General features: G+C 49.6%; 1 long non-coding RNA gene across 1 annotated transcript in view; it reads left to right on the forward strand.

Annotated features, from left to right (window-relative positions):
- Positions 1–7,280, forward strand: part of LOC121037241 (uncharacterized) — a 49,834-nt gene extending 42,554 nt beyond the window's left edge. The window contains exon 3 of the long non-coding RNA XR_005793669.1: positions 6,787–7,280. This is a non-coding gene — a long non-coding RNA (uncharacterized LOC121037241). The remainder of the gene's footprint in view (positions 1–6,786) is intronic.
- The last annotated feature ends 670 nt before the right edge of the window (positions 7,281–7,950 follow it).

The following is a 7,950-nucleotide window of genomic DNA, read 5'->3' on the forward strand; positions in this document are numbered from 1 at the left end:
CACCCCCCCCCCTTCTCTTCTTAGTTAAGAACCAAGTCATTTGTCCTACAGAGGTTCCACAGTGGACTTTGCTGTTTGGATCCCCATGGTGAAATTTATCATGTCCCTCCGTCCTCTGTGCTGCTTGCAAGTTGGTGGCTCCACCCAGGGCTGTGATGAGATTCACAGGTGTATTGTGTCCTTCCATCCAGAGACACTAGGTGCCCAATTCTCTCTCTCTTTTCTAACAGCTCTTGATGCCAAGGCTTGGATCCATCAGTTCATCGGGGATGGTAAGAATTAAAACACACACGCACACACGCGCACACACGCACGCACGATTCCTTCCCCATGTATTAAATGAATTCAAAGTTCTTGATCCCACTTCCCTGCACTCATGAGAGCTAATCCTGTCCTGACACATGGATTCGTGCTCTTTGGAAAAGGAACCCAGTGAGCTGGGAGGTACTCTGAAGCTTCCCTTTCCCCAAAGCCCAGCGAAAGGGATTCAAATCGTTCTGTGTGGGAATCAGAATGTCAGACGCCTGCTCGTCTCCTGCCCCCTTCTCCCCGAATGCCCGTGCCTCCGGCCTCTTTTCTCTTCTCCTGGCACACAGCACCCGTCTACACCTCCATGCTTTTACTCATGCTGTTCTCTCCCCCTGGGTTGTCTCTATTGTCTACCTGATTTGCTTGCTCACCTATTCACCCAACATTGATGGACCACCTGTTATGCACCCGGCCCCATGCCAGGAACTGAAGATAGAAAAATAGGGAAGTGTCTGTCCGTACCCTTAAGAAGCTCACAGTCTGTTGAGTACAGGGGATGGACAAGGAAAGGGATACTCCTGAAATTCTTCTTATCATTGTAGATCTAGCTCAATTATCACTTATTGTGTGAGGTCTTCTCCTTCCCTTCCACTCCTCGAGCAGAACTGGCCACTCTCTTCGAGTGACCCCCCTCTCTGCCCAGGCTGCGGCTCTAGTATTTTCCACATCGAGGTAGAGTCAGAATCATGGCTGTCTGTGTTGACTGCATGATCATGAACTCCATTGAGGAAGCTCTGTATCCCACTTGCCTTTGCCTTTTGTTTCTATAACTTATTATGTGTTCTGGAGCAAGTTACCTAATTTCTCTTTGGTTGTCTTGTGGGTAATATGGAGCTGACCTGCTTCCAAGGGCCGTGTGGAGGATTGAAGGGATAGTTCACACGTAGCCTTCGGGTGCCTTTGTTATCATCTCTAGGCTCAGCAAACAGCTCGGCATTCGCCAAATATTTGCTGAATCACTGGCTGATTAATGAATGAACGGGATGTCATCTTCACTTTTAATTAATTTACAAATTTCATAAGCAAGATGAGTGGGAAAAGATAGTTAACAGGGCAATGTGGCATAGAGAAAGGACTTTGGATGGAGAGCTAGAGGACTCAAGATGCTAGCTTCAACGTGTGTCCTCTAGAACTGTGGTTCTCAACTGGGGTGACTGTGCTCCCCCCACCCAAGGGGTCATCTGGCGTTGTCTGGAGATATTTTGGTTGTTACAACCGGAGATGTGGCATCTAGGGGGTAGAGGGATGCTGCAAAACATCCTGTCATGCACGGGAAAATTCCCTCTGCGCCATTGCCACTCCAAACTAAGCATTATACAGCCCCAAAGTGTCGATTAGTTCTGAGGTTGGGAAACCCTGTTTTATTTTATTTTTTTTATTAAAAAAATTTTTTTTTAATGTTTATTTTTGAAGGAGAGAGACAGAGTGTGAGTGGGAGAGGGGCAGAGAGGGAGACACAGAATCAGACAAGCAGGCTCCAGGCTCTGAGCTGTCCGCATAGAGCCCGATGCGGGGCTCAAACTCATGAACCGCAAGATCACGACCTGAGCCGAAGTCGGACGCTTGACCGACTGAGCCACCCAGGGGCCCCAAGGGAAACCCTGTTTTAGAGCCTTCCTACCCGAAGTATGGTTCACAGACCAGTAGCATTTGTATTATCTGGGAGCTTGTTAGAAACACAGAACCTTGGGCCTTAGCAGAGACTTAATGAATTGAAATTTCCGATTTAGCCAGATCACCACTATGTGATGCATATGCTCACTAATTTTGAGAAACAGTGTTGTAGAATGGTGCTTCTCAACTTTTAATGCTCATTAGAATCACCCGGGGGCAGTAGAGGTGGTGGTAAAAAAATCCCAAAGCCTAGGCCACGTCCTATAATCTTAATTAAATCAGAATCTCTGGGGTAGTGCCCAGGCATCACTATTTTTAAAGCTCTCCTTATTGATTCCAATATCATCCAGGGTTGAGAATCACTGATCTAGGAGCTAATAGTCTGATGGGGTGGAGAGACCTCTCAGTAGATTGAAGTGCTTGGCGATAGCTGGTTTTGAAAGAATACAGCCTGGGTGGAGGACATTAAACCATCAACAGGGACTAGTTTGTTAGGAGCTCTCAGAGCCCAGAGCCCCCACTAAGACAGGTGTGACCTTGGGCAAGTCAGTCATTCCCCATGCCTACCGTGAACCCCACGTCCAGTGTTGTCTCAGTTTCTCTGTCTATTAAGAGAAGATCTTCAAACTGCCTTCTACCTCAAACCTTCTGAGTAGCCCGTAGTGTTGGTTTAATGGGGGGGTTGGTGCATGAATGAATAAGAGAATGAAGGATCTTATATTATGTGAAACAAGTGGCCTAGACCACAGATGCTCTAGGGGTTCAGGAGTAAGGGCTTACTCATCAGTGACGGCTTTGTGGAAGAAACAAGATTTTAGTGGGGCTCTGGGACAAACCCTCCAATAGAGGAAGAAAACACATCTACTTCCTTTTCTTCCTGTTGGGGAAGGGATCCTCCTTGGGCTTAGTGCCTCCAAGGCGACACATCAATCTCGAACATCTTCCACCCTGATTTATAATGAACACGGGTCCCTGTTTCAGCATAGCTGTATGTCATTAGCAGCCATTTTTAGAGATCAGCAGGTAGGGGCTTCGCTCCCTTATGGGGTTGCAGGAAAAAAGGTTCCACAACTTTCCACAGCCCCTGCCTCCTGGTGCTCTACGCGAAGCAGGAGCCCGGTTCCTCTGTAACCCCCTGCACATTAAAGCTCTTCACTTCTTAAAACAGATGATGGCTTTAAACGCCAGAATGAAGGGTTGGAAATGGACTTAACCTCATCAAACGCTTCCATATCTGATCTTACCTTCCAAGCTCTGGATCCTGGCCAACATGAAAGGGTTCCATTTGCCGGCTGACTTTCAATGTGGGGTTATTTTTTTCTCTCTCAGAGTTTCCCTGTCATGCCAGGTCGAGGAGCAGGGTAGGGATGTGGTTGGTGCTTGGGGGTGGATGGCCCTGTTCCTAGTATTTGGGGAGCTAGAGAGATGGAAAATGTCCCCCCGCCCCCGTGAGGCTCATCGGAGGACTTCTGCCAATTTCCCTGGGAAAGCCGTACTTTGGCAATGCGCTGAGTTGAGAGAAGACATTTTCTTTCATTGGAGGCCAGCATCCCAAACTCCGTCTTCTATTTGGGGAACTCTTTGCCCTATGAGTCTTGGAGGGGAGTAGATGTGAGACGGGACCGTGCTCACTCCTCTGGCCCTCTCGGCAGCTAAGGCTGGGACGTGTGACCTGGGCTCAGTGAATCAGACTCCCCCTAGGAACCCCGTTGGAAACCCTGTCGGGGAACCCCATCGGAAACTCTGGGTGCTGCGTCACAATGCCAGCTCTGCCACCATTCTTCCCTTTTCTTCCCCTTCTTCCTCCCCATCTCCTGGGCGGCTGTGTGTCGTTCCTTACCTCCAGCCACACCTGGCTCAGCGCTGGTCTTGTCTTCCTTGTCTCTGGTGACCCAAGCCTGGCACAAAGCCCCAGAGATACTTCGATCGTGGGATAAGGCAGGCAGGGCCAGGATTAGGGTGAGGCCAGCAAGGTGTGGAACGGACTCAGCAGGGCCTTGCTCTCTCTCTTATGAAGTCTGACTTCTATCCTACCAGCAATGGGAAGCCACCGTTAGGTTTTAAACGAGAGGGATTTGTGAGGGCAGTTGGGAGATTTTGTGACCAACTCTGCATTTTAAGATCATGGCTGTTTCTGTTGGAGAATGGATCCGTGGAAGCAGGAAAACCAGGGTAGTGATTTAAGCTGGAAGTGAGTTATCTGGACCAGAGTGGTGGCCCCCTCCATCTCCTGGGTGCTTTTTTTCCATGGCCTGCTTCTGGATTCTTCCTTCAGACACCCAGCTCCCCCTGCTGCCCGAGGGCACGCGTGTCTACCAGTGAACCCACAGGTGGCGGTGGGGGGGCCAAATCTGAGCCCTCAGCTGGGTAGTGGGGGGGAGTTTTGAGGGTGGAGGCCCGCTCTGTCCTGGTAATACAGAAACAAACAAAAGTAACACCTGACCAGATATCGTACCCTTGGAATCTTAAGCTCTTCAACTTTGAGGGGCTTTGAATGTCTTGGAGACCAGATGCCTGAGGGAGGCGTGGCTCTCCCATGCCACACTCTGACAAGTGACTGTTGAGCGTAGTAAACAGGTTTCACGACAGGAGCCTCACTTTCTCCCCAGACCACTGATCTCCTCTTGGGCAACTCTCGTGGATTTTCTTTCTTTTTGACTCTTCCCTGCTGTTCCTGTGGTATGACACCAACCCTTATGGGGCTGCATACATGGGTCTGGGAGCTAAGTTCTTTCGGTGGGGCTGACCCCCAGGATGGATCTCGCTCTGCGTCCCTGGGCCCTGGCATGGAGGGAAGCAAGCCTCAGTACTGGGTGAGAATTATCTGGAGTCCTGCTGTCAGGGTGAGGAAGATGCCAAGTTTCTGGGCATTGCTCTCACTTTTCAAGTGGCGCCTCCCAAGGTGCTCGACCTTCTGTTCTCCCAGGAGAACAGACCGACCAGAGTAAATCTGAAGCAGAGGGGAGCATGGCTGGAAATGACCTTGGGCTGGAGGTCCCCATAGGAAGTCATCAGCCCGTCAAATCACCTTCCTCTTTGGCGCAGGCTTTGATCTCTCCTGAAATCCAGGTCAAAGCAAGGCCTCAGGCATCTTTCCCCCAAAGCTGTGGCCGATGCACCTTTGCCCGCCTCCCCTCGGCCCCTGGACAGCAGCGGGTCCTTCTGGGTTCCCGCGCTCCTGCGGAGTGGTGGGGAGCTGCCCGCTGGCACCTAGGCCGAGCAATTAAGAAACTGCATTTTTCTCCTCCTCGCTTCCCTAATTGTTATTTTTGTCCCTGCTTTCAAACCATCCCTGGTTTTCATTTCATCTTGCCCCAGCCTGGTGCGCCCGGCAGAAAAAGCCAGCTTGCTCAGTGGGAGGCAATTTTCGCAGCGTGTCCAGCGATAATTCCAACACGACTGCTTTGTACATATAATTATAAAACCAGGGGCCACCAAAGTGCACCTATAGAGCAGAGTCTTGACTGTTCTTGGTTCTGTTTTAATTATTAAGCCTTAAAGCAAAAACGAGGTTTCAAAGAAAACTTTCTGTACAGTCCTCAATAGAGTTAAAGGAGGAACATTTTAAGCTGATGAGCTGACACTTGTAGAAGCAAATATATTAAATAAATCATGATTCGTTTTGGGGGCAAAGTCTGACTTACATCAACTCTGGAAAAAATGGATCTTAATGAGTGACAGTTGGGTGTTTTCTGTCACTTCCTGAGGTAATGGCCGCAAGCTGACATTGCTCAGTGGGTGTCTCATACTTCTGAACAAAAGTTTTTTGGAGTGAGATAGACAAGGTAGAAATCCCAAGGTGACTGGGAGGAATGTCTAATGAGTGGAAAGACATATTTACTGGCAGTCTGTGTGTAAGCTGTGACAGTTGACAGAACTTGATTGTAACAAATATAGTTGATGAAGAAAAGGCTGACAGACTGGGAGAGGGGGCCGTGGTTGGGGCGGGGGAGGGAGAGAGTCAAAAGCCCTGCCTTGGCTGAACCCTGTTAATGGTATGTTGGGTGGATACAAAGCTCGGAGTCATGAAAGGGAGTCAGGATCTCGCACTGACGTCTAAACACAGAAATGTGTTGAGCTTGCAGGAGGTGGTAACAGCTTCAGATCTGCTGACCTTTTGGCCCATAACTTTAGAAGCTAGTGCCTGGGACCCAGACGATGACCCCAGCTCTAGGGACATATGTAAGTTCTGTGGCTTCTGGACCCGCTCTATACCCATGTCTGCGGCCCGGGCAGGTCTGGGGTCCTTAATTTACAGGTGCCTCACCTGGCCAGCTATCATGACCAAGAGCCACTGGGTGCTGGCCCCAGTGGGCACCAGTGAGGCTCACGTGGACGTGGGAGGGGGACGGAGCATTGAGGCCCTCTGTAAGCCTCCGCTGACGTGTGCCCCTTACCTCCTCCATTCTAAGGTTCCCACCCCCCGCTCCGCTCAATTTCTCCTCTGCACCCCACCCCCTCTCTGTCCCCAGCACAAAAGGAGTGATTGGCCTCGAAAAGGCAGAGCTGCCTGGCATATTAAATGATGACACTTTGTAACTGACTGGTCAGGGCTTCAACAATCGGCTCGCCAATGAGCTCTGCGCTTCTTCCCCCAGGCAAATGTCACACTGAAACTAAACAGGATCTTTCTTCATCCTACATGCTGTTTTCTATGCCACATATTATTTTATAGTTGAAAATAGGCTAGCTCTTTAAAATGCACGGAGTCTGCTGTACTTTCATCGTGGGCTCATTTTGGAGGAGAGGCTGGCTGGGGGGGGAGTGCGAGCGGGGAGAAGAGAGAATGTGTCGAGCGGTGATGAAGGTTTGGTCAACATCTTGACCTTGACTTTTTTTTTTTTTTTTTTTTTCTTTTTTAAGGGATGACTAAATGAAGGTAAAATTTGGAAAATTTAAAGGATTGGGACAAAATGGATGGAGGTGAGGAGAGCAAGGGAGACTAACGGGCCACGAGCCTCACCCATCAAGATAGGAAAGTGATTTGTCTTCATCACCATTTTCCTATTTCCATTGACCAGGGCGAGTATTCCTTACCTGCGCGTTGGTTTTCTATCTGCTCTGTGATTTGGGAAATGGGACCCATTCCTGGTGAACTCCTCAGAGCTGAGGAAGGTAGCAGTTTCCTGACTTTGACGTTGCCCCAATGAAATGGAAAACCCTTTCCAGTGATGTTCACGTGACCCACTTTCTCCAGGTGGGTTCTCGTCAATTTGATCCACTGCCTTGGGAAGAGAGGTTGGATAAGACAAAGCTGAGTGGAGTCCCTCCCAGGCTATGAGATATGGGTTGGCTCAGTGTCAAGGCTCTGACTTCATCGACTTCAGCTCAGTGGGTTAACTTCCATTATGGACCAATGATTCCTGAAAATGTCTCCTGTATGGCACAGTCACTTGGGGTGGTAGGTGGGTGGATATCATGACTCATCCAGAAGCTAGGCCTTCTTATCAACGGGACAAGAATTTTTAGAATGAGATTCGGAGCATCGGGGAGGTGGGAGACCAAGTAGAGAAGGCCCCGTAGGTCAAGGAAGAGGGTGCATTTGGTTTGGGTTGACGCAGTTACATTTTGGGGAGAGATGAGACACAACTGTTCCTCTCTTCTACCCCAGAGGCACAGATCTGTTGTTACATATTTTCACTTGTTCTTAACTTGAGCAAGAGACCTTTTCTTGCTGAGCTGCAGCACCCTCATCTGTGGAGTAAAGTCAGTCTAGATAACTTTGGATGTCTCTTCCTGCTCCAAGGGTTTTGGATTTCATGACCCAACTTAACAGGTTCCAGGGCCCTCTGCCAGGACATGTTCTTTTAGTTGGTAACATCTTCAGGGCCAGTTCATTAGCCTGCGGCTCTGAAGCCATGAGGCCAGACTCAAAAGAATTTAGGGATGAGCACCCAACAGTATCCACCCAAAGCCGAGACTGCCTTGTTTTGGCTCTCTGGAGCTAACAACTACCCACAGACATGCTCCCCATGCTGACAGCCGGTGCCAGGCCGGCCCAGGAGGCTCCTGGTGAGAGGGACCCTA

This window comes from Herpailurus yagouaroundi, unplaced genomic scaffold, assembly GCF_014898765.1.
Source record: "Herpailurus yagouaroundi ecotype Mexico unplaced genomic scaffold, PumYag 163, whole genome shotgun sequence".
NCBI lineage: Eukaryota > Metazoa > Chordata > Mammalia > Carnivora > Felidae > Herpailurus > Herpailurus yagouaroundi.